The sequence below is a fragment of the Pleurodeles waltl genome, chromosome 8 (genome assembly GCF_031143425.1).
Source record: "Pleurodeles waltl isolate 20211129_DDA chromosome 8, aPleWal1.hap1.20221129, whole genome shotgun sequence".
NCBI classification, from domain to species: domain Eukaryota; kingdom Metazoa; phylum Chordata; class Amphibia; order Caudata; family Salamandridae; genus Pleurodeles; species Pleurodeles waltl.
This window is the reverse complement of record NC_090447.1, coordinates 1,109,618,802-1,109,645,867: the sequence shown is the minus strand read 5'-3', so window position 1 is coordinate 1,109,645,867 and position 27,066 is coordinate 1,109,618,802.

The following is a 27,066-nucleotide window of genomic DNA, read 5'->3' as shown; positions in this document are numbered from 1 at the left end:
TGTGTAGTGTGCAAAACCAGGCACACTGTGTACATGGTCTGGGCAGCCACACGTTGGTTTACAGAGATAAAAACTAGAACTTCTAGTGATTTAACTTTTATGGAAGCTTGGTTGAGCAGTAAGGCTAATCTTGGAGAAGTGCAAAGCATTTGTGTTACTTAAAGTATCAATAAAGCGAGACCCACACTTAAAGGAGTAACTCAATACCAATTTACAAAAATACTTCAGATTTTTATAAACATTTTAAGACCAAGATCATCTAAATTGGGTAAGAACTTTTTAGGGTATGAATTTTCTAAATGTTACAAATATTTCAGTTTTATGCATAACTCATAATGAGCAGTGTCCAGCAGATCCATTTAAAATTGCTGCTCTGTTCACTTACTATGTTCATGAATCCATGCCCACACATCAGTATAGTGCACCCTACCATAGGGCTGGAAGGCATGCCAGAGTATTGACTTACCTATATTGCATGCAGTCTATACTGGCAGGGCACACAGGCTGTGGCCATGTTGAGTTTGCATTTTAGGATTGTACTAGGACACTCAGCCTGAAATGGCGGTGCTGGGTCTATCTGGATGCATGCGCTAGAGGGTAGCACAATCTGTGCTGCTGCCTCAGGAGCCTACCTTTAGTACCCCATGTCCTGGGTATCTAAGTACCAATAACTAGGGACTTATAGTGGCAGCTAAATGTGTCGCCAATTGCACCAGTGCATTACAACAGTTTTGGGAAAGAGATCTGGCCCAGTGAACCTGGTTAGCAGGGTCCCTGGACACTAACATCTTTGAGACCACATCAAACACCAGGCAGAAACTGGGGGCTAACCATGACAAAAGATGCATTTTCACCCCCCCCCCCAAAAAAAATGAAAAAGGATCAGACTACCCTTTCCCTAGTGAGTCTTCATCATCTACGTATAAGAACCTGGAAATCCCATCTGCATTCGCATGTGCAGTCCCAGGTATGTGTTCTACTTGAAAGTCCATTCCCTGCAGGGAACTGGACCTTTTAAGCAGATTGGGATTTTCACCTTTCATCTGTTGTAGCCATCTGAGGGGCCTGTGATCAGTCTGAAATATGAAGTGAGAGTCAAACAGGAAAGGTCTCAGCTTCTTCAGGGCCCAAACCACAGAAAATGTTTCCCTGTCTATGGCAATCCATTTTTGTCTCATAGGGAGTAGTTGTCTACTTATGAAAGCAACAGGCTGGTCATGTCCTTCATCATGTTTCTAGTCTAGGGCCGCTCCTAACACCAATTCTGAGTTATTTGTTTGGACAATAAACTCCTTGGAGTAGTCCAGAGCTTTTAGGATGGGAGCAGAGCACTTAACATTCTTCAGAGAGTGAAAGGCTTTTTGACAACTCACTGTCCAGTTAACCTTTTTGGACATTTTCCTGGAGGTTAACTCTCTAAAGGGAGCAACTATGGTGCTATAGTCCTTCACAAATCTCCTATAATACTCAGTCAAGCCAAGGAATGCACTGACCTGTGTCTGGGTTTTGGGAGCTCCCCAAGCCAGAATGGTCTGAATCTTGGTTTGGAGAGGTTGAAATTGGCCTCCACCAGCCTAGTGGCACAAGTTAACAAATTTACCCTTCCCTATCTGGCGTCTGATCAGATCATTCCATCCACAGAACCACCTTGTTGGTTGCTAGAGAGGAGATCAGGGCGAGGCTCACTCTTTTCTTCCTGTTCCTCATCTGTAACCATGAGCATGGTCACATCAGCTCTGTCATAATACAGTTTTAAGAGTTGACATGCATTATTCTTTTGAGATTTTTCCAACTCCCTAAGTCCATCAAAGTAGGTGACTTCCCCTTGTCTTTCAGGAATGGGATAGGGCCCAGACCATGACACTACCCTTTTCTTCTGTGTGCAGCTTGCGGCCTCAGGCTTTCAAGAGTGGGACAGGTTATCTGTTCCTGGCAAAGATCCTCCCTGGAGGGTACCCCTAGGCACAAGAGCTCTTGGTGGTAATGCCCAAGTTCTGCAGGCTCAGTTACCTCTGGGAATGACAAGTCATCTTCCTGGGAAGAGGAGCTCTCACTGGTGATCTGTTGTGAAACTGCTTCCCCAATCTTCCTACCCTTTCTCTTGGGAGGCTGGTCCCCTGTTTCAGGATTCAGCTCTCCCTTTTTCTCTCTGAAGTTTACTCTGTGCCCCAGTCGTGAAGTAGGCCCATTCTGGGTTCCCAGGCATGACTGCATGGGTCTTCAGTTCTACTTCAGCCTAAGGGTAATGCTCCAGGTCATTTCTAAGCAGGCAATCTAATAGGATGAATTATTTCTGTCCGACTCTTTCCCCCATCAAAGGTTACAATAGCCATGGGATGGAATTTTGTCTCTTTGTCAGCATTGGTGACAGGATAAGCAATCCCTACCTGGAACTGATTTGAGGGGATCATGTGTCCCTCAAGACTTCAACTTTTTGCCCATTACTTAAATGGTGCTGCGTGTATTTTTGCATATTGGTTAGCCAGGCAGCACAGGATAATTCTACCCCTCCCTCAGTGACTAATGTTGCCTCTGTGGGATCACTGACATGGCGAGGCCACAGCTCTGATCCCATCTGGAGATAAGCAACTGCATTTACACCTAGGGTCTCCAGTTTGCTGCCCTCTGTTCTTGGAGTCATGGCACCAAGCCTTGTTGGGATCAAAGGTATTTTCTTTGTACCCACTCTTAGACTGAGAGGAGTCTCTGGGCCCACCCTCCTGTGCAGATTTTTTGGCGGCCTTGAGAAGATTCTTTGTTTTGTTTTAGCTCCCATATTTCCTTTGAGGGGCTTGTTGGCCTCTTTCTTTTGGTCTATCACACCATTGGTAGTTTTGGTTACTCTTCTTTTGACTCAGTGGTTTGCCTTCCTCCCCAACTCTTGAGGGGAAAGTGTAACCTGGTCTACCAGGTATTGATGTAGCCTCTCATTGTAACAATTACTCAGCAGGTTTCTCTTTCATGAATAGGTTGAACAGACCATCATAATCTTGTACCTTGTTACCAGCTAACCAACCACTCAGTAGTTCTGAATAGTCCACAAACTCTACCCAGGTTTGGCTCTGGGTTTTTTGAGCCTCCCTGAACATTAGGCGGTACGCTTCAGTTATAAATCCAAAGCCCTCAATCAGGGTACCCTTCATAAGGTCATAGGATTTAGAATCTACCTCATTCAGGCCCAGATTTATGGTGGCCTAGTGCCATTCCAACGCCACATTAGCATAATTTATTTGCGCTCATGTGACGTTGGAAGGGCAAAAAAGCTGTGCCTATTTATAGAGTGGTGCAATGCTTGCATTGCGCCACTTTGTAACCCCTTGCGCCGCCAGGCATAATGTATGCAAGGGCGTGTTTCTGCGCATGGGGAGCCATAAAAATGGTGCAAAAGAATCTATGAGATTCCTTTGCACCATTTTTATCAGCATTGTTTAATGCCTGCTAAGTGGAGAAGCTCCTGTTGTGTTATATGGGCCCCTGGGTGCTTTGCAGGATTAGATTCATAATTTTTTATGCTAGTCCCTCAAAGCGCCAGACTAGCATAAAAAATGATGACACCAGTCCACCTGACTACCGCCATGGTGCGCTGTTTGTTTTAAATACGGCCCACACATGGCGGTGTCAGGGGGGTGCTAAAGGCTGTAAGAAAAGTGGTGCTGCACTAGCTGCAATGCCACTTTTCATAGATTTGGACCTCAATGTCCAGAGCCTAACCCTGCATTTTCCTGTAAATAACTCCCACAACAGTGTACCCCAGTGTTTCTTATCAATTCCCCACCCAATGCAGGCTCTTTCAAAGGCAGAAATCCATTTCACTATATCATATCCTTCTGTGAAGGGAGGGACAACTTCTTTTGGGAGTTTAAGATTGAAAGGCCTTTCTTTCAATACTTGGATGCTGCCACCAGATATGGGTCCTAGGCCAAACTCTTTACTTTTTATTTCAGTTTTCAAAAGCTGACTCTCTAAGGCCAATCTTTTGGTCAGTCTGGCTAAAACCAGGTCTTCCTCTGTGGGTGCACTCATGCTAAGGTAAGAGGATCTACCCTCATCCCCATTGTCCACAGGGTCTTCCTCTCCATCAGAGACTTCACCCTCTACTACCTCTGTGGGATGGGCATTCTCATGCTGAGCTACTAGGAATCTAAGCTGGAAAACATTAGCTTGTTTTCCAGTCTGGATTTTGTAAAGCTTGCAAAGCTTCCTCAACTGGGCAGAGGTAAAAGCCTGGTTAGGGGCCATGTCAAGCTCTTGGGTCAAGTTGTCTGCATATGACATGTTTATGCTACTAAAGTTGGGACATTTTTATAAATTTGGAACCCCTTTTTGGATAAGGCCAACTAAAGTAAGGACTTTTAAACTTTTAACTATTGCTGTAAGGACCTAACCAGTGTCCTAGCAGTTATTTTAAACATTTGCGAAAAAATGTAGCCAATTGAAAACAAAATGTATTTAAGATGAAGACAATTCAAGAGCTATTCATGTGCTCACAAATCGACATAGTGTTATCAGCAAATGCAAAGTCTTTCACCCACCACTGAGTCACCAAATGTAGGAGGCTGGCCTGCTATGTATTGTGCAAACCAGGTACACTGTGTAGAGGATACGGGCAACCACACATTTGTTAGAGAGGTAAAAGCTAGACCACCTAATGGTCTCATTTTTAAGGTAACTTGGTCGAGCAGTCAGACAAATCTTGGAGAAGTGCAAAGCACTTGTTCTACTCACAGAATCAATAAAGCAAGACACAAACTCAAAGGGATAGCTTGAGACCAATTTACAAAATACTTCAGATTTTTATAAAATGTTTAAGAGCAAGCTCATCACAATTGGGTGGGTACTTTTTAAATTATGGATTTTCAAAGTTCAGAAAATGTCTAAGTTCTGTGCGTATTTACTCACCATATGAATTTAATGAAGAAATACTTAAAAAATGCATATAAAATAAGGCAATGCATTTATCAATGTCTCCTTTTGCAGATATGTCTAGGTCATCAGTCGGCCCTGTGGACCAGCTGGAGATGTTCAGGCAACTCCCGGTTTTTGCAGGAGCAGCTGGAGATTGCCATTGGAACTAGTGAAAGGCCACTGCAGGGGACCACTTGGAAAAACACTGCACAGGTGGACTTCAAGGTGAGGCCACATTAACGTGAAAAATAATGATGTTAATGTGGCGCAAGGTGGCACTAGGGGAATATGAATATGCCCCTAAGTGACTACATCCTGTGGGCAGAGGTCACTTCCCTAAACCTGATTGGCTATTTTGCTTCCATAAATGGAGGGGTCACCTCACATGCAACACACTAGGGGTGGTACAAGCTGTGGTTGACCAATCCTCCTGTCCTTTGTGTGTTTTTCTGCCATTGCTTTCCCCAAAAGAGGGGGTTTCCAATAGTGGCAGCCATGTGCTGCTAGCAGCAGGCTTGGAGTTCGAGGTTCAAAGGCGGTAAGCACTTTGAAGCTTGATAGCAGGGAAGTGAACATTCCCCAGGAGGGAGGTGTGACACCTCCACCCAGGAATGGCTTTGTTCAAGGATCCAGAGAGCAGGAGCTCTCAACCCAGGGTTCCAGAATCTTGTCTGGTGGTGGCAGACTGGTTATGACCAGCTAGCAACCAAGCCATTGTTAGTTAGCTTTACAGGGGTCAACTCAAAGGTGGCCCCTGGGTACATTTTGCAATAAATCCGCTACTGGGTACCAGTTTGGATTTATCATTCGGAGTTGTTTGATACCAAACGACTCAGAGTTTAGAGTGGCCATCATGGAGATGTGAAACTCGTACTGACGAGTGTCAAGCACATGCATTTACAATGGCTTCTCGGTTCCCTTAATTTGTCCCAGCTTTGGCAAGGACACAGTAGGGACATATTGCTCATGCATCTATGCCCACAAACAGAGTACAGTGCACCCTGCTTTAGGGATAGAAGTCCTGCCAGAGGGGTGACTGACCTATATTGCATGCAGTGTATAGTAGACAGGGCACACATGCAGTGTAACATGTTGAGTTTGCATTTTAGGATTGCACCAGGACACTCAGGCCCATATTTATACTTTTTTAGCACTGCATTTGCATCATTTGTTGACGCAAAAGCAAACAAACTTGCAAAATACAATTGTATTTTGTACTTTTGCGCTGCTTTTGCATCAAAAAATTATGCAAATGCGGCGATAAAAAAGTATGAATATGGGCCTCAGTCTGCAATGGCAGTGCTAGGTGTATCTGGATGCATATCCCTAGAGAGTGGCAGAATCTATGCAGCTGCCTTCAGGGGCCTACCCTTAGTACCCCATGCCCTGGGAACCCAAGTACCATTTACCAGGGACGTATTGTGGCAGTTAAAGGTATTTCCAACTGTACCAATGCATCACAACAGTTTTGGGAAAGAGGTCTGGCCCAGGGAACCTGGTTAGTAGGGGACCAGGGCACTAACAACTTTCAGACCACATCAAATACCAATTACAAATTGGGGGCTAACCATGACAAAAGAGGCCTTTTCTTATAGAAGGAACCCAGTGAGTTTTCACAATGCGGCTACTGGAGCTGCAGTAAATCCAGCTCAAGAAGCAGCACCCTCTGGTGCACTGCATGGTGCAGTTTGCTCTGATTTCTCAATGCTGAACTAGCTTCTAGTGCTAAAAATCAGTGTGACATACTGATTTCCAATCCCCCAAGGAACTCCATTGAATCTCATGGAGTTTTTATGTAACTCCTTTGAATTCCACAGAGTAAAACTTCATGAGTTCGGCCAACCAATACTATTTTTCAGAAATGTCTTGGTATGGTAGGTCTCTCTGGTGATTCAGCAAAGGCCCAAATTCCACTGCTTCCCACATGACAAAATGTGTTGATTTTTTATAAGTGAAATTTTATGTCTCCATGTTGCATTTTGGGTTGATTCGTGCCACAGATGTTAGGCCCAGCCACACATATGGAAGTCTGGCTGTATCAGGAAATACATAATAGCAGGATATCCTTCATTACCAATTAGATTTCGCTGCATTTTTGGTCTCCAAATGTAAGTCAGTGTGCAAGACAGAACACATTTGGTAAAATTTACTTTGAATCACATGATATTATGGGTGACCTCAAATTCAGAGGTGTACAAATAAATACTGTTCCTCAACTCTGTATCTTCTGCACATTTCAGAAATACTTAGATGTCCTTAATACCCTTTAGATTTTACCATGTGAATTGTTGCATGGTTGGCACCTGATAAGAAATAATTTTAAGATACGCTCAGTTGTTGACTCTATTTATTGTGTGTGTGTGGGAAGCCACAAATCCTATATATTGCCGCAATCAGAATAGTCTAACAGATGTGAAGGTGTATTGCTTTTGTAAATCAGACATCATGACAAAAAATACAGATGAAAAGTTTATCACAAATTGCTGATGGTTGCTCTTTATTTTTTTATTTTAGTGATTAGTTTTTGGGGAACATTCTTCAGGAATCAACCATTCAAAAGATGTCCTTGGTAAATTCAAAACTGCATCTACGTTCAGAAATGTATAGCTTTCTGGGACCGCACATGGATTTCACTCCTCTTTCCATCACAAACTGCAAGTTCAAAAATATTACAAAACCAAGAACCGTGAAAACAAAATGTTTTTAATGCAACTATTGGTTCCTAAATGCTATGAAGATGGTGATCCTAGCACAGTAAACTTTTCATTGTTTTAATTTTTAGGAGAAAAAAACATACATTCTTGCAAAGTGTTTTGCCCATTTCTCCCCCAAAAAAGGTACATTAGGTCCATTTTGGCTCTTTTCTCAAGGCCACAAACACTGGAAACTTTTAGCATTCCCACTTTGTTGGGAAAAATAATGCAAAGTTGACCTGGATACCTTTTGTGGAAAAAAGTTATGAAGTCCTACTTGCAAAGTGTTCGAAACATCAAAAAGCTCACTACTGGTGGTAGAAAAGCGTCAGCAGCTAAGCGGTAAATGTGCTCAACTAACATCTTCCTGTCTTTCTTAACCCTGAGCAGCAGTGGCAGAATTTCAATCCAAGAACTTTTTATCTCAAGAATTAGAACTGGTGGATTGTTCAACTCGCACTTTCTCGAGACCCCTTTTCTTGGAATAGTTCTTCCACTTGGGGGAGCCACGTGTCAACAGTTTTTGCTTCAATGGTGGTGCATGGAAAACTTTTCTTCTATTCTTGTTCATTACTTTTCCTCTCACATCTTCTAGATTTGTTACACATCCAGACATGAATAGGATCACTCATTTTGCACATCTGCCTTTTAAGACAGCAGTCAGTCAGCTACCTGCAAATGCACCCCAAAGTGAACCTGCTATGATGTCAGACCATCTAGCACTGTCCCCTGTAGATTATTGAGTGCTCACTGTGCCTTGTAGAAGTTGTGGTATCATGACAATCCCTTGTTCTTCACCTTCTCAGTCAAGCCTTCCTTAAGCAAACCATTTGCTTAGTCTCTCATGTTGTTTAATTTCACACTGAATGGGTGTAAAAGCAGTGGTGGTACAACGAGACCAAACATATCATCAACAAACACTTTATTGCTAAATGTCAGACCATTAACTCAATAAAAGTTATGCACTTCTCTTACCACTACTAGACACCAAAAATATTTTATGATCATGTAAGCAGTGACAGATTTTGAGGTTTTACCCTCAATAATCTAGAGCACACTTTGGTACAACCAAGCTATACTAATATTGTTGACAATTGGCAATGGACTAGTACTGCTAGGTAAACAACTTCAAAAAATCTATCATTGTTATATCGTTAAAGGATGTAAAAGTTGACAACAGAGCAGTTGAAGATTAGGGCCTGATTTAGAGTTTGGTGGATGGGGTTACTCTGTCACAAACATGACAGATATCCGGTCCACTGTATTACGATCCAATTATATCCTATGAGAATTGTAAGTGGCCGACAAGATAGCTGCCACTTTTGATGGAGTACCCCATCCACCAAACTTGAAGTCAGGATCTTAATTTTTTGGTAAAAAGTTTGTTACAAGTATCATTGTTGAGATATTGATACTGTAGCATTAATATTCATATGGGCAGATGTTATGCCCTTGTGATGCTTTATGAGCTTTAACCTAACTGATCCGTTGGAACTGTGCCTTTAACCCATTCCTGGTATGAATACCAAGCGGACTTTATCGTCAGTGAATCTTTACAAATCTGAGGGAATCCTTTGCAAGTTTTAGGACTTTTCAGCGTTGCCTCTATCACTGCTATGATAGCTATAGACATCTTAGTTTGAGATCATGGTATAGCAGCAACCATTCTAGTTTATAGAGCAGTCTTCAAACAAAACTAATTCAGTCTGAAAATTTGTTTTCCAGTGTATGCTGTACATGGACCAAAGGACTCTCATCCTGCAAGGCAATCACCTTTCATCAAAGCTGTTTACATTTCATCAATTTACCTTTTGAATCGCTGAATTGATGTAACTCTAAATTGGCTAAGTCAATATAATAAGCATATACATAAAAAGTAAAGCCCAACTCTATGAGTGTAGGAACTAATTAGTCTTTTAATAGGTTAGGAGAAGGACATGAAACTCAGCTATCCGCGCAGTTGAGGGACCTAATAATTTAGGCCCTCATTACAACCCTGTTGGTCGGTGTTAAAGCAGCGGTAATACCGCCAACAGGCTGGAGGAAAAAAAATGGGATCACGACCACGGCGGAAACCGCCATCATAGACAGCCACTTTAACACTCTGACCGCCACGGCAGTAGCAACCAACACCGTGGCAGTCACTGCCAACAGACAGGCAGAAGACAATATACCGCCCACCCTATCACAACCCGCAAATCCTGCAGCTTTTCCTGGGTGGTATCAATTCCATTAAAAGCACAGCTCACCTTTCAACACCCAACAAAGAACCAGGACACCATGGAGCCTGAACTACAGGTCCTGCTGATGCTGGTGTATCTGCTAATACACCATGAACACCAAAGATGGCAGGGGCGATGACCACAGTGAGTACTGCACCTAACATACAGGGGAAGGGGGAAAAAGAGAGTGACACACATGCAACACGCAACACCCCCACCCTCACCCACAAAACCATACACACAAACACATGCAGCAACAGTACATTTCAACCCCGTAACCCCCTGGAAGAACGCAAGGACAAAAGGAATTGAGTTCAAATGGTGTTATTTAGAATTATGCAGATAAAGTTAACAATTGGAAAAAACAGTATATACAAATAATTACAATATGTACAGAAGGCCGCAAACGGTCCTTTGCAAACGTCTATGGCCCAGTGGGCAAAAAAATAAAGGGCAAAGCCCACACGTGACTCCTGCCTCAAAACAGAGAGAACACTGCATGGGCATCAGGTCGAAAACACACAGGCACCTCAGGGGGAAGGGGAGGGGGGGGCACCTCAGCCGGAAGATGGTACTACACCACTGCTCCTGGAGGGGGCGACATGCCCACTGATTGGTCCTGGGGAGTGCAAAGCCACAGTCTCTAAAGTGGGTGGTGTGCCCACTGCTTGGTCCTGGGGAGTGCAAGGCCACAGTCTCTCAAGTGGGTGGTTTGCCTACTGCTTGGTCCTGGGGAGTGCAAGGCGACAGTATCTCAAGTGGGTGGTTTGCCCACTGATTGGTCCTGGGGAGTGCAAAGCCACAGTCTCTCAAGTGAGTGGTGTGCCCACTGATTGGTCCTGGGGAGTGCAAAGCCACAGTCTTTCAAGTGGTTATTGTACCCACTGCTTGGTCCTGGGGAGTGCAAAGCCACAGTCTCTCAAGTGGGTGGTTTGCCCACTGATTGGTCCTGGGGAGTGCAAAGCCACAGTCTCTCAAGTGGATGGCTTCTCTACTGGTTCTAGAGGGGGCCTTGTGCCCAGTCTTCTTCATCCTGCCAAGGACAGTGATTAGTGGATGCATATCTCCACTGGTTCTGGAGGGGGCCTTGTGCCCAGCAATGGTGCAACTGGGATCTGGCAGTTCCCATTCCCTCACCTGGGTGTCTGAGGCATGAGATGTGCCGGTAACAGGTAGCATGATACTCCATGGATGCAGAGCCAGACTCCATCCTGCGGCGACTAAGGCTGCAAACTGCTGGTAGTGCCGGTGCTGGTGGGGGTGCTTCAGCTGGTGGGGTGGAGGGTTCAGGCCGCCTTCTGCATCCCCGGACCGCTGCCCACTGGGGATGCTGCTGATGACAGATGTAGTGGCACCGGCTGGGCATGTGTTGGTGCAGATGCTGGTGCAGGTGGCGGTGTTTGTGGCGGTGTCTGCGGCAGAGATGCTGCCGGTGCTGGCCATGGTGCAGTGGTGGAGGGAGACACCAGGGCGTCTCCTGCAGCCTCGGATGGCTGCCCAGTGGGGATGATGCTGTTGAAAGTTGTTGTGGCAGCTGCGGTGCAGGTGGCGGTGTAGGTGGTGGTGCAGGTGGCGGGACAGATGGCGGTGCAGGTGGCGGTGCATGCGGCGGTGCTTTCAGCGGTACAGGTTGCGGGGTTGTCAGTAGTGATGGTGGGCACCAGTCCCTCACCTGGAGGCTCTGAGGCCTGAAGTGCCTTGCCTTTGGTTTTCTTCCCCTTCCCCACCTTGGCAGACACTGCTGGGACCTTGGCACTGGCAGATGCAGTTTTGGAGGAGGCCTTGCTGGGTGGGTCGTGCTTCTTGGCCGTGCTGCATGCTGGCACCTTCTTCATCTTGGCAGGTGGGGGAATGGGTTGGTCCTTTGCAGGGGTCGGTGGCACACTGGCAGCCCTGACGGGTGCCCCCTTTGATCCCCTGGAACTTGCAGGTACCGCAGCAAATTCCGACTTGGTGGCTGAGGTGGTGGCCTGGGATCTTGACACCCTGGCCCGAAATGAAGGGCCGGGGGGAGGCGTAGGGAAGAGGTAAGTATTTGCAAGGAAAACTTTTTTGGACACACTAGGACGGGAAGATGGAGAGGGAATTGGAGTGGAGGAAATGGGAGTGGTTGTAGGAGGTGCACATCTGCTGAGTTTGGGTGAAGGTGCATGGGCTGGATGCTGTTGTCAAGGTGATGGCTGTTGGGTGGGTGGGTGCTTGGGTTTGTGTACTTTGGGAGGAGAAGTCACAGACACACTGGGAGAGGACACAGGGGACATGTGCATGGTTGTGGGGGTGGTGACTGCTCATGAGGGGTGTGTTGTGATGGGCATGCTTGTGATGGAGGAAGTAGATGTGGATGTAGTGCATGCAGGTGTGAGTGGAGATGCTACTGGGAGAGGGGTGGACGAAGAGGAGGAGAGGGACACAGTGGAGGCAGTGGATATTGGTGTGTCTCCATGGGGATGGTGCTTGTGAGAGTGTCTATGTGCCGTAATGTGGTGCTTGTGTTTGCCAGAACCACTTCTGTGTGTTGATTTGGGTGCATGCTGGTCTGAAGGTGTGCTTGGGATAGGTTGGGGTTGAGGGGATTGGAACTGGGTTGAGGAAGTTGGAGGGAGGGACAATGGCTGCCATCAGTGCAGAGGCCAGAGCCTGAAATGCTCTCTGTGGGGCCGCCACGTCAGAGTGAATGCTCTCCAGGTATGCATTTGTTTGTTGCAAATGCCTCTCGACACCCTGGATGGCATTCAGAATGGTTGACTGCCCAACAGTGAGGGATCTCAGGAGGTCAATAGCCTCCTCACTGAGGGCAGCAGGGCTGACTGGGGCAGAGCTTGAGGTGCCTGGGGCGAAGGAGATGCCCACCCTCCAGGGTGAGCGGGCATAGGAAACACGTTGAGAGGCTGCTGGGAAGGCAGTGCTGGTAGGGGGTGGCGACTGTACCTGTTGTTGGGGTGGGCACAGAGGTGTCCGTCACTGCCAGGGAGCTGCCATCGGTTGAGGAGTCACTGTCACAGGTCTCCCCTCCTTTCCCCGTCGTGGTGCTGCCCTCGCCCTCTTTCCCACTGGTGTCTTCACCCTCTGTGGATTCGGCCTCCAGGCCCATGTGGGATGCAGCTTCCTCCATCACCGGTGCCTCTGATCCTCTGCCAGATTATGCTAATGCATACAATAACATGGTGACAAAACAAAAAGGGGGGGAGAGACAGAGTATACACTTGGTCAGTGCCAGCAACAACACTACTGTTGGCGGACACAACATACAGGGAGCTGCCTTATGCTCTAGGCCATGCCCAACCAGTTACTAAGGTGGTCACCAGCCCATGGGGTGCAATGTCCAACGCCAGCAACTGCACACCTGACACCCACAGGACCCTGCCCAGTAGTAGATGCCCATTAACACCATGGGTTTGGAGTGCTTCAGAGGCCGCACACAAGGGACCTACCCTGCCATGATTGCCCTGGCCTAAGGGCACCCACAGCCCACATCCCCCACCCAGCTAGCTCCCAAAGCGCACAAAGTCAGGATTCTGAATCTGTACTAACCCCCTTGTGGTTGCTGTGATGCCCTCAAGCGCCCATCCAACTCCGGATAGGCCACTGCCAGGATGCGGAACATCAGGGGGGTCATGGGGCGACGGGCACCCCTTCCACATTGGGAGGCCAGCCCCAGCCGGGCCTCCACCATTTTCTTAGTCCAGCGGCGCAGGTCCTCCCATCTCTTGCGGCAGTGGGTGCTCCGTCTGTGATTGACCCCCAGGGTCTGCACCTCCTTGGCAATGGCACACCAAATACCCTTTTTCTGGTGAGTGCTGACCTAGAAGGAAAAGACAGCAGAAAAGGAAATGACTACCCCCGTCCAGACCGGAATACTCATTGCCCCCTAGTTCCCACCCATGCCCTGATGCACATACACTCATCACCTCTCATGCAGCATTCAGCACCCCCCAACATGTGGCTTACATGCACACCACTCCAAACATGCATTGCCCACTCATCATGCTCACAGTGTACTCACCTGTTTGTCTGGAGGACCGTAGAGTTATGTGTACTGGGGTAGGACCCCATCCACAAGTGTTTCCCCAGACACATTAGCCATAGTCACTTTCAGACACAGATCGAAGCAGCACTTGCAGTGTAGGTCCTCTCCTGTTGAGGCTCAGGTAGCGAGTGAGTGAATAGTTAGAAAATGGCGGTGACGTCCGTGGCGGTACATACTGTCACCACTGGCGTACATCGCCATTGGCTCCTGGAACCCATAGGGCTCAATGATAACCAATGCGAAGTTGCGTGGTGGTCATTGACCGCCTACCAGGACGGCTCACAACGCCAGCGCACTTACCTCATTTCCACTTGTCTCTTCTCACAGGTCAGGCAGCTGCCATTTCAGGGGGGCACATGGCATGGCATCTAACTGCGTCACAGCAGACATTGGTCCATCAACTGACTGTCAACTTCACATACTGCTTCTTTGACCTAAATTCTGCAACAGTTGTGCATTCTATGAGGAAATATGACCTTCTGCTCACCGTTCTCCTCCATAGGCTACAACCGCTGAAACAGAATATGAGATGGCGGCATCCTCCATTGAAAAAACCCTCGGTGGACCTGGCAACAATGGAGGACAGACAAATTATCATCACATGCAGACTTGATCGTGCCACAATCCAAGAACTGTGTGCCCAATTGGAGCCAGACCTGATGTCATCTATCCTCCAGCCCACAGGAATACCCCCTCTAGTGCAGGTTCTGTCAGTGCTGCATTTCCTGGCAAGTGGTTCCTTTCAAACTACAGTGGCCCTGGCATCAGGAATGTCTCAGCCAATGTTCTCCAACGTGTTGTCCTGAGTGTTGTCTGCCCTGCTGAAACACATGCGCAGCTACATCGTGTTCCATCAGATGGATGATTTGGCCACAGTGAAAGCTGACTTCTATGCCCTGGGACATAGCCCCAACATTATTGGTGCCATTGATGGTACACATGTGGCGTTTGTTGCCCCTGCAGAAATTAACCGGTTTACAGGAATAGAAAAAGCTATCACTTGATGAATGTGCAGATGGTGTGTTTGGCGGACCAGTACATCTCCCATGTGAATGCCGAATATCCTGGCTCCGTGCAGGACGCCTATATCTTGAGGATTAGCAGCATCCCTTATGTGATGGGCCAACTCCAGAGGGAGGCACTGGGTGTGACTAATAGGTGAGCCCAAGGTCCCCGCACAGTATAAGTAGGTGTCTGGGTATGGGGTTGTCCCTAAGGTCAGTGTGTGTCTAAAAGTTGTCCCTCAATATTTACAGGTGACTCTGGTTACCCCAACCTCTCATGGCTACTGACCCCAGTGAGGTATGCCAGGACAAGGGCAGAGGGTTGTTACAATGAGGCACATGGGCGTACAAGGAGGATTATTGAGAGAACCTTCAGCCTCCTGAAGGCCAGGTTCCAGTGCCACCATCTGACAGGTGGATCCCTATACTACTCACCGAAGAAAGTCTGCCAGATCATCGTGGCTTACTGTATGTTGCACAACCTAGCCTTGAGACGCCAGGTGCCTTTTCTGCAGGAGGATGAGTCTGAAGATGGTGTTGTGGCACCAGTGGAGCCTGTGGATAGTAAGGAAGAGGAGGTAGATGAAGAAGATGTGGACAACAGAACAATCACTGTCCACAGTACTTCCAGTGAAACACAGGTAAGTGACTGTAACTCAACTTTACTTTTCAGCAAATCTTTTGGACATTGCACATGGCAGCCTCTTATCCTCTGTCTATGGACACTGACTGTACCCTTTGGATTCTCTATTTTCAGATCTGTGTGCACCATTCTGGGTCCTGCTATATGTACTGCTTCCCACCAAAGGTCATCCTGTAGTATATTTCATTGAACATATACGTTGCAATGCTTTGATCATGTTGTACTAATACATTTTTAGATTCATGACATTGACTCCAGTATGGTATTTGTTTCAAGGGTGTTTATTTTTGTGCCAATAAGTATAGGGGTATGTGCAAGGGGCTGGGGTGATGGTGGAGGAATGTTCGGTTAGAGTCCAGTCTCTTGGTATCACAGGTGCATTGCCAAAGGGACATAGGAAGTGGAACAATGGCAGTTCAAGGTGGACAGGGTGACAGTGGGACAGACAGAAGGGTGACAATCAGGAGAGTCTTATTTCCTGGTGGGGGTCTGGCAATGTTTTCTGGCTTCTGCCTGGATCGCAGGGACCTTTTGCAGGGGTGGTTCTTCTTCTGCAGGGGGTGGGGTGCTGGTGGCCTGTTGGTCGTGTGGCGGGGCCTCCTGTCCACTAGCGCCGGCAGATGTGGAAGGCTGTTCCTCGGTTTGGCTAGTGTCAGGCACCCTTTGTTGTGCCACTGCCTCCCTCATGGTCTTGCCCAGGTCAGCCAACACCCCTGCTATGGTGACCAGGATGGTGTATATTTTTGTCAGGTCCTCCCTGATCCCCAGGTACTGTCCCTCCTGCAGCTGCTGCCGGTACCTAGCCCATGGTCTCCTGGGAATGGTGGTATGCGCCCATGATGTTTGAGAGTGTCTCGAGGAGGGTCGGTTCCCTGGGCCTGTCCTCCCCCTGTCACACAGCAGTCCTCCCAGCTTCCCTGTTGTCCTGTGCCTCTGTCCCCTGAACCGTGTGCCCACTGCCACTGACCCCATGCCCCTGATCTCCCAGGGTTTTTGGGGTTTGCCTGGGGTCCCTGTAGTGGTAGATACACTGCTGTTTGACATGTCCCGGAGACAGTGGCATGGGCCCGCTTGGTGGGTGCTGTGCTGGTGTTTCCTGAGGGGGGAGGCTCTGTGGTGGGTTGGGACTGTGGTGGGGAACTGACTGTCCAGAGGTCCCTGATGGGCCAGGTTTGTCATCGTGATCCAGGCGTGCAGAGCTGCTGTCATCACTGTGGGCCTCTTCTAGGGGTGGGTTGCATGTAGCTGGCACCTCCTTTCCGGTGATGTTGGGTAGGGGTCCTGTAGGGATGCAAATACATTGTTAATGTGTCTGCCTATGCCATCTTGTGCACTGGTGTGTTTCTCTCTATGCTTGTGATTTCCCTGTTGGCTTGGCCTTGTGTGAGTAGTGATTTTGTGGGCTGGGTGAGTCTCTCTATTGGGCATGCTGGGGTGATGGGTGTCCATGCAGGTCTGTGACTGATGTCCATGCATTGGTGGTACATGCAGGGCTTGGTATTGGGATGACTGGGTTGTTCTAGTGGGATATACGTGAGTTGGAAGAGTGATGGGGTAAGGGTAGAGGTAGGAGTTTGTGATGGCATGCAGGTAGGGTGGGGGATAAAGTAGCAAAGATTTGACTTACCAGAGTCCAGTCCTCCTGCTACTCCTGCGAGTCCCTCAGGATGCAGGATCGCCAAGACTTGCTCCTCCCATGTTGCTAGTTGGGGGGAGGAGGTGGGGGTCAACCACCAGTCCTCTGTACAGCAATCTGGTGTCTTGAAACCACAGAACACACCTTCCCCCGTAGGTCATTCCACCTCTTCCTGATGTCATCTCTTGTTCTTAGATGCTTTCTCACGGTGTTGACCCTGTCCACGATTCTCCGCCATAGCTCCATCTTCCTTGCAAAGGATAAAGCCTGCACCTGTGATCTGAATAGCTGTGGCTCTACCTGGATGATTTCTTCCACCATGACCCCTAGTTCCTCCTCTGAAAACCTGGGGTGTCTTTGGGGTGCCATGGATGTGGAGTGAGTGATATGTGTGAGGATGTGTAGGGTGATGTGCGGGGTGATGTTTTGTGGTGTGTGGTGTGTGGTGTGAGGTGCGTGGATTGTGTATGGGTGATGGTGTTCTATGGCTCAGATTGAGTGGGTGCTCCTGGCTTGTGTCTCTCTCTCTGTTGGCAATCTTTTTTTTTCCGTTGAAAGGGTTGTGGGTAATGTGGGTATGTGTTTTATATTGATGTGGGTGTGGTGTGTGTATGTGTGTCAGGTGTGTGTAGTTAGAATTTTCCAATGTGGTGCTGTTTTGTTGGTGTGCGTGTATTTTGAGCGCGGAAGTGTGTACTGCCAATGGTTTACCACTGTTGAAAGACTGCTGCGTTGATTTGTGGTTTGTGATACTGTGGGCGTATTACTGTTGGCGTAACGGTGTGGGTTTTGGTACCGCCAGTTTATCACTGACCTTTGGTGTGGCGGACTTGTGTGGTTGTCTGTTTGTTGCAGTATTCAATGTGTGGGTCATGATACCCATGGTGGATTACCGCCACGGGCACACTATGTTGGCGGCCGTCAGCACGACGGTAGGCAGCATTTACCGCCAGGGTTGTAATGAGGGCCTTAATGTGTCTTCAGCTCCTTCAAGTTTCCATCTTGGAAAACTCTATGCACTGCTTCACATGCCATGAAGTATTTTTTCCTATGTCCAACTGCATGCTGTACAGAACCATCCATAAAGACCACACCCGTAAACTCTTGTGGGGGTCAGAAATGAAACATCTGTCATGTTCTTTCATGGTAGTGTGGAAGTTTTGATGCTCTGAGTGAAGGACCATACCTAAAATGTATTTTATTCTAACTTTACATTAAGGCCCATGCACTCGGCATATGTGTAATATATGCATATTTAAGATACTAGCTGTAGTAGTAGATGTAAAGTAAAGTTGGCATCTGAGTAAATATAATAAAAAAGTCTCTACTCAAGAAGATTCATTTTCCAAATCTGCATAATTAAGAATCTTCTTAGTCATAGAGAATGCTTCCTCAGCTGTTGAATATGAATGTGATTTCTAACACGCTGAGTGCAGCGCCACTATGCCTGTTCCCCTTAGCACCTCCCTACCACCACCATGTGTGCGCCATATTTAAAATACAGCACACTATGGTTCAGGGTAGGGGGCAATAGCATCATTTTTCATGATGATATTGATGTACTCTGCAGGAGTAGCACCAAACTATTGGCGCTACTTCTGCAGAATACATAGGGCCCCATTCTAAAGAATGGAAGCCCCCTTTTAACGCCTGCACTTGAGCAGGCGTTAAAGTGCATAAAAAATGGTGCAAGAAAATCTCATAGATTTCCTACGCCATTTTTCCAGCTCCCCTAACGGAGGAACACCCCCTTTGCATACAATATGCCTGCCACAGGCATAATGTAGCGCAAAGGGTTACAGACCCTGTAAATAGGGAGCGGGGATTTTGGACTTGTTGGGCCACATTAACATAAAAAATAATTACATTAATGTGGCGCAAGGTGGTGCCAGAGGCTACCCAACAAATCCTGGGTAGATTTTGTTGACTACTCCAGTAAGGCTCTGAATAGCTGCATGAGGGGCAGCAAGGTTACTGATTTCAATGGGTTGTACCATTCAATCATGAGAGAGCACATTCTTGAGTTACACCAGCACCTATTGGACAGTAATTTGACTGACCTCAGAAAGCTTACTGAGGAGGTGGACCTCTGGACTGGAACCGGAGTATCCAAGAAGATATCTGTAGGGACTCCCACAAAGGTGGTCAGGGTTCTCACCAGAAGAGGGGGGAGAAAAATGTTAAAATGTGGAGTTGTTTAAAGGCCCACAGAATAATTCCCAAGGGAGTAGTGCTAACCAATCCCAGTCTGATCCTAAGAAGAAGGGGTTCTTTGATTATAATACAGAGTGATTTGTACCCAAATGTACGGGGTGCTACAATTATGGGTACTGTGACAGGTAAGTAAGAATGGATACTTGAGTGCGTAAAATAGTTTTAGTATTTTTCTCATTATTTACTTTCTTCCACAATTATTTATTTTCTTTGCTTATTCTTTTCTACTGCTTTGTAGGGCTGTCTAGAAGTCTTCCTTTCCTTCTTCTGGTTTCTTTAATTTTCTCTTCTTTTCCTTTGTAGGTTGGTGTCTCGGAGATCAGAAGAGCATTCATCGTAAGAGGGAGAAACCAAGAAGCCTGTTTTAGAAGGTACGTTGGTCCATGGTTATTAATTCTTTTCCCTGTCTGGATTTCTCCTCTCTGTCTCTCTCTCTCTCTCTGTCTTCCTTCTCTTTGTCTCCTGTGCCCTTTTCCAGTTTCTGTTAGTAGCTCAAAGATTATTTTATCTTTTTAGTCTGAAGCCTCTCTTTCTCTTTTACTGTCCTCTAAAATTACCGTCTTCTTTTTTCTCTTCGTTGTCCTTTTGATTAGTATTGTGCCCCTCTCACCTCGTGCCTTTCCTTGATTCAGTTTTATCTTGGTGGTATTGTGATTTTTATATTTTTTTCCTTTCATTTGTTTTTATCATGCAAAACTAAACATAGTGCTCCCTTCTTCGGTGCCCCTTTTTATGACCCTTCCTCCCCTTCCTCAGTGTCTACCCCGTACCTGATGTGGCCACGCTCCTGCGCATCTTCTCCCTCCTCAGTCTCCTGGGATCTCCATATCTTCATCTTCCTCCAGTTGTTCGTCTCCTCGATTCTCCGCGCCTCCATCCTCTTCCCGCTGTTCGTCTCCTCGATACTCCGACTCTCCGTCCTCTTCCAGCTGTTCGTCTCCTCGATACTCCACCTCTCCATCCTCTTCCCGCTGTTCCTCATCTCTGCCGTCTCCTTTATCTCGTTCCCCGTTTCTGCGTTCTTTCTTCTGATTGACGCAGCGTGCCTCATCCGCGTCATCCTGGTGTTTTGTTTTCCGAATTGACCTGCCTCTTCCTTTCCAGCGTCGGCCTGTCGAGAAGTGCCCCGGGGTGCTTCTCATCAGGCCCAAAACTCTGCTCACTACCACAGGCACTCCAAGGGTGACTCCAAATTTCCCACGAGGGTACAGCCCCCCACCAGTGGGGAAGACACTTGGGTTGGCGAGTGTAGCACTCGGGAAGAGGTGGACCCAGTTAGCTTGGTGGGACAGTCAAAGTTGACCCTAGTTTCCCTAGGGGATAAAGACATGGTGCCAAAAGCTGACAAGCCTGCAAATATAGACAGGGGGTCACCATTAATGGGCTATGGGTAGTTCTTATATTTTAAAGAGCCCTGCCTGCAGCACACACAAAGGAGCCTGACACTAAGAGTGCCCTTGCCTTTTTTGCCCCAGACAGTTTGAAACCAAGACTAGGGGAAGCAGAACAACTGACCAGAACTCATTTTAGGGGTAAGTCAGAAGTTCATCCGCATAATGTCTGGCACCAGGTATAAAAGTTGAACCTTCAACCCCCTCATGAGAACACTTCTGAACCTGTGAAAGATTCAGAAGAAGGACTGCCCTGCTGTTTGTAGAAGAGGGACTGCCCTCCTGACTGAAGAAGGATAGGACCTGCTTTCCTTGAGCCTATGTTACCCAGAGTGACTCCAAGAGTCAGTTGGCTGACCTCCTCTGAGAGCTGCAGGGACAAAGCAACTTTCCAGAGGCCGCCCTGCAACTGCCCAACTGACCAACCAACTGAGCCTGGCTGAGCTCTGCTGCTGACGCATGCTGGAATGGGTCCTAATCCTAAGAAAATGTCACTCAGGCTCTGCACCCTTAGCTATCATCAGTGTGAACTCTTCTTAATTAAAAGGTGAAGATAGAGATGTTTTTGGCTCCTTGAAACAGGGAAGAGACCTCTCCATGCCAAGAATCAACAGCCCATGATGACTCCATATGCAAAGTTCCAGTGGAACCTGCTCTTCATGCCAACAGCAACCACCCATGATGACCAACAATGAAAAACCTGCAATTCAAACCAACAGTGACAACCTCTGATAATTGCCAACACGAAGATCCAGCAATGACTGATTATTTGGGCTACAGCAATGACTGATGTTCAACCTGCTTCATGGGCTAACAACCTCCTCCTTTAAGCCTCCACCAATACAAATGGCACTTTTTGCACCAGACTTTAGAAGACTTTTCAACTGGACTCTCCTGGTCTCTGTATCTGTAAATTCGTGGTCTAAGCTTGTTACGTTCCTTTATTCCTGCATGACCAGATAACTGTGTGTGGCACTTATGGTGCTATTTTCAACTAAAACTTTTAAAAAAATCATTTTCCAGTTCTACTGACCTGATTTTTGATAATTTGGTGTAATGTTATGTACTAACACTTACTCTTTTTTTCTAAATTGATGTAGGAGTTTTTTTGTGCCCTGTTCTCTCTATGTTTGAGTGATGCACAAACACTTTACACTTTGCCTTTAACTTAAGCCTAACTGCTTTTGAGGTAAACAACCATAGGATTAAGCAAAGGTTAATTAAGTATCTTTATGTTTTACCTTAGCAAGATTGTGTTTATTAGTTGAGGTGGACTGTAACCCCTCTCAACTAATAACCCAATTACTTACGCAAGTCATCCTTAGCTAGAATTATATCATAGACATCCAACTGGTATGACGCAAAAACGACTTTTAAATCACACGAAGGTCACTCTCTATCTGTATTTCTGCATCATAAACTCTATCAAGAGGATCGACGTGTCCATCCAGTGTTTCTGTTTCAATGTATTCATCAGCAGGGTCTCTACCTGGATGCTCCTTTAGAGAGTGATCACCTATTACTAGTTCTTCAGTTCTGTCCAGAAAAACTGCAGTCCACATCCTGTTACATAGAAGGCTCTCATTCTCTGAGGAATGTTTCTACTCTTTAGCTACCAATCCTGACACTCTGGTTGGCTGCAATGCCTACTTTCAATTAAGCCCAGTGGAGAAAGTGAAGAATGACTATAATTAATCTGAAACTAATCTGCACTCCTGCTTTGATGGACATCCAGCCCCTGTTTTCTGTTTAGCCCTCAGTTTCTTTTTAGCATTACGAGTAATTTAATTCTGTGTTTCCATTGTCTCAGCCTTTAAGTTGAAGTTTCAAAGGACAAGCGCCTAAGGTGTCTCAACATATTAGGTACAGATATATATATATATATATATATATATATGAAATAATTTCAGGAATGCACACTCACACCCAGGTGCTGCTGCAAGATGATGGCATCTGGTGCTGAGACTGCACAGTCAAAGCAGAGAAGGCTATACATAAAAATTAGGATAGGTCTATATTTCCATTGGTGGAGTTCTCTGTCTCACCTGCGCAGTCTCTGCAGTCGTACATTTACTACTAACTAGATTGTCTGTGAATACCACAACAAAGTAAACTTATACAAAAGTGTAAGTTTAGCTTTCTGAATCAGGCACTATGTCAACATATTGTGTATTTACCTTGGGGCTTTGTATGAGGATAAACCACTTCTAATTCATTAGTTTTATAAACAATCTAGAACAGGATTTTTACTGAGTTAGTGAGCACTTTGTTCGCAAAACAATCTGCAGAAAAAGGGGCAGATTTCGCACCACTTTTTTTGCGCCCCTTAGTCCCCTCCTAACACCACCATGTGTGGCCATGTCTAAAATATATTTGCACCATGGCAGTAGTCAGGGAAACTAGCATCATAATTTTTTATGCTTGCGCTAATCCAATACTTTGCAGGATTAACGTAGAAAATGATGACGCTAATCCTGCAAAGCACCCAGATGCCTATTGTAACCAATTGGGAGCCTCGTTTTAATGCCTGTTCCTTTGCACCTTGTTTATGGCCCCCCTAGCACTGGAATACCCCCCTTGCATATTTTATGCGTGGTGCAGGCATAATGTGGCACACAGGGTTACAAAGTGGTGCAATGCAAGCATTCCGCCACTTTGTATGTATGGTGAAGTGTTTATGTCCTTCCAACACCACATTAGCATTAAAAAAATGACACTAATGTGGCATTGGAATGGTGCAAGGCCACCATAAATCTGGGCCTAGTTGTGTCAGAGGTCCTAGTGAGACTACTTGAGGTTCATCAGTTACTGCAATTTGTAATATGTATGGTGTAAGTCATTTACATAAAATCACTATTTCTCATAATAATTATCTTAAATGTTTTGTGCTTAAGTTTTATGTGTAAGTTCGTAAGTTGTGTATCTTTTTACCACTGACCATGTCGATGCCAATTATAAGTAGTTCCACTACATGGGGAAATTCTCAGTGAACCATTTGATAATGTATATAGATCCCATGAGTGAAATATTTCAAAACGATAAGATCGGCTTACTATGTCACTATCACAATGAGTTCAACCCTGGAAGCAGGAAACATATGTACTATTAAATAATTCGTTCATAGACCCCAGAACATTCATCATTATTTGTCTCATCTGACGTTATAAGACCGGACTCATACTGTCATTCAACTTCTTTTATTAGTTAGACGCTTAAAGAACCCTTCAGCAAGATAGGGAATAATTCTATGAACAGAAGAAAAACAATATTAGAATGGGCGTTGCTGCATTACTTATAATTCAAAATACATGTGTTTGGCCCCTGGGTACTCAGCTAACCAGCCCAATGACAAATGTTTTAATTTAGGACTGAAGGAACATACACGTTAAGACCACTGCCTCTCTCTTGCCGTACCTGGAAATAATGTGCATAAGATGTGTAGCAAAGCCAAATGATGTGAGGCATATTTATTTATTGATACTATGAATTCTATCATCATTTCACCCACAAGTTCACGCACAAAAAATACACACTGGTATTCCTAATGGCTTCACTTTGAGGTTTTTTAGTGCAGATTGAGTGAAAAAAAACATTTTCAGTGTTGGACCAGGCCCTTGTGGCAGGTTCATCCCCTGACTTTTTGCCTCCTTTGTCCTATTTTTTTCTGACCTGTTTTTGATGGTTTTTGAACTCTGAACACCTTACCACTGCTAATCAGTGCTAAAGTACATATGCTCTCTGTGTAAATTGTATGATAGATTGGTTTACCCATGATTGGCATATTTGATTTACTAGTAAGTCCCTAGTAAAATGCACTAGAGGTGCCCAGGGCCTGTAGATCAAATGCTACTAGTGGGACTGCAGCACTGGTTGTGCCACCCACATTAGTAGCCCTGTAATCATATCTCGCACCTGCCACTGAAGTGTCTGTGTGTGCAGTTTTTAAACTGCCAATTCAACTTGTCAAGTGTACCCACTTGTCAGGCCTAAACCTTCCCTTTTCTTACATTTAGGACACCCCTAAGGTAGGCCCTAGGTAGCCCTATAGGCAGGGTTCAGTGAATGTTTAAGGTAGGACAAATACTAATGTGTTTTATATGTACTGACAGTGAAATACTGCCATTTTCACTGTTGCAAGGCCTATCTCTCGCATAGGGTAACATGGGGGCTACCTTTAAATATGATTAAAGTGTAGATTCCCTTTGGGAGCAGTTGGGCATGTGGAGTTTGGGGTCTCTGAACTCACAATTTAAAAATACATCTTTTAGTAAAGTTGGTTTTGAGATTGTGTGTTTGAAAATGCCACTTTTAGAAAGTAGGCATTTTTTTTGCTTAAACCATTCTGTGACTCTGCATGTTTGTGGATTCCCTGACTGGGTTAGTTTGACAGTTGGGCTGTTTGCACCTCTCTCTACACAGTGACACAAAGGAAGCTGGGGTGTAGCCTGCATATCCTGATGAGCCATCTGTGCGAGGAGGGAGGGGAGGAGTGGTCACTTACACCTGAAAGTGCTGAGCCTGCCCTCCACAATGCAGTCTCAACACCTTGGTGTGTGTCTGGGGCCTGGCCTGGGCAAGGTGGGATCTCACAAAGAAGAAAGACTTTCCTTTGAAGTAGGCTAACTTCAAAGGCCAAAATGGGTATAAGAAGAGCACCCAAACCCCTGAAAAATTAGATCACTTCTGGAAATCAAGAGGAACCTCTGCCTGGAGAAGAGCTGAAGAGCTGAGGAGAAGTGCTGCCCTGCCTGTGACTGTCATTTGTGGAGCTATCCTGCAGTTGCTGCTTTTGCCTGTGCAAGGGGACAAACTGGACTTAATGTGCATTCCTGTTTGTGAAGAAATCTCCAAGGGCTTGTCCTGAGCTTGCCTCCTGTTGTTGAAGTATCAGGGCCATCAACGACTTCCCCTGCCAGCACCTGGACTCTCTGCTGAGACTCCTGCCCTGCCACATGGTGCCCTCTTCAGTTCCTGGGCCGTTGAAAGGTGAAGCTGGCAGACCAAGACTGAAAATCCACTCACAGACCGGCGTGCAGTGAAAGTTTCGACACACCTTCCTAGACACGGCTGAGAAACAACGCGCTGCTGGCTTTGCAGCTGAAATCTAAGCTCCATCTGCATCGCGGCAGGAAGATCGATGCACACGGCTGGAGAAACGATGCACAACATCCACTGAAGGAGGCTGATGACGTTGCAACCCACACAGTGCACTTTTTCTGATACCGTGTGGCTTTATTTTGGGCAAAACCTCTCTGGGTGCGGATAGACAACTGCCTGGACCGAAGGTGCCTGTCCTGCGGAGAGGAAAAGTGATGCACGTGACCCGACCGGAGGAGGAACGACATGCGGTCTTGCTTGCGAGTGAGAAATCAATGCATTGCTTGCCTGTTCCGATGCACACTTGCCCGTGCAGTGTTATTTTGATGCAACCCAGGAACCTTTTCACGCTAACAGTGTTAGCACTGTTTTCTAAAGGATTTAATACTCTATTTGCTTTTTAATTCATAACTTGACTTGTGTATGGTGGATTTTTGTTGTTTTGGTCTTGTTTTGTTTTGATAAATTTTACCTAATTGTGTAAACCAGTGTTGTGTCATTTTGTAGTGTTTTCACTGAGTTACTGTGTGTGTTGGTACAAATATTTTACACCTAGACTCTGAAGTTAGGCCTGCCTGCATATGCCAAGCTACCAAGGGGGAGAGCGGGGGTTAACTGAGGGTGATTGTTCTTTACCCTGACTAGAGTGAGTGTCCTTGCTTGGACACGGGGGTAACCTGACTGCCAAAGACCCCATTTCTAACATTCAGAAATCAATAGACTGTGTAACAGAAAAAGTGAGAAATGTAACTATTATGAAACCTGACATCATAATATATGCTTTGTAGTTTAGAATCCATACATTCATAATTGTAAAGCATCATAATTAGAATAGGTATTTCAATAGCATGAACTCTCATCCATGCATGTGCTTCATTTTTGTATGTCCGGTTTGCTGAGTTGTCTTCCTCTGCTGCGAAATATGTTATAAGACAGCCTAGGTTGAACAAGGATGATTCACCTCTGGGCTTGGTTCCCTATTGGCTGGAATGTTGTTAAAGCCCCAATCTCTCTACAAGATAAGGCTGTGAATAATTAATATACTGGGGGGCATATTTATAAAATTTTTGCTCTGAATTTGCATAGTTTTTTTTACACAAATTCAGCCAAACTTAACTCCATGTTTATATTTTGATGCTAGAACCGACTAGCGTCAAAATATTGGAGTTAAAGTCATTTTTTGGTTGTGTGAAACCTCCTTGCACCAATGAGATTCAAGGTAGGCGTTCCCATC